The sequence below is a fragment of the Elephantulus edwardii genome, unplaced genomic scaffold (genome assembly GCF_000299155.1).
Source record: "Elephantulus edwardii isolate Elephantulus edwardi_28Jun2011 unplaced genomic scaffold, EleEdw1.0 scaffold01033, whole genome shotgun sequence".
NCBI classification, from domain to species: Eukaryota; Metazoa; Chordata; class Mammalia; order Macroscelidea; family Macroscelididae; genus Elephantulus; species Elephantulus edwardii.
This window is the reverse complement of record NW_006400783.1, coordinates 1-550: the sequence shown is the minus strand read 5'-3', so window position 1 is coordinate 550 and position 550 is coordinate 1.

The following is a 550-nucleotide window of genomic DNA, read 5'->3' as shown; positions in this document are numbered from 1 at the left end:
TGATGGTAGTGGGTACTGAAAAGATGCTCTGAGGGAGTAGTATGACCACACTCCGAGTACCATGCAAACAGCCAAAAGTTGGTTAACATCTTTAGTTAACATGTTAGTTAATCTGTTTAGGTGATACCACTCACTCACTGTCCTCAGCCCAAAAGGTACTTGTCTTTATGTCATACAAAACAAAAAAGGAAACCAGCAGATTCCACGGCAGCACTGCTATTGTACCCCTCCTCCTACTGCAGAGGCCTGTTGGTGTGCATATTCTTCCAGAAAACTTCAAATCACCAGGATTCAAATTAAGTGCAATATTTTTGGCAAATAGATGCTCTTAGGGAAATCTCCTGGAAAAAAATGTGACCGAGCGTGCCATGATTAGAGCGAATCGAATAGTGTTTAGTATAAACTGGGCGTGCCTGAGCTTCATACACTTTTTAAGTGTGCAATCCAGTAGCTTTTAATATATCCACAAACTTGTACAACTTTCAACTCTATATAATTTCAGATTCAAGTTTTTTAAAACAATAAACAATTTCCATGAAATATTTATACA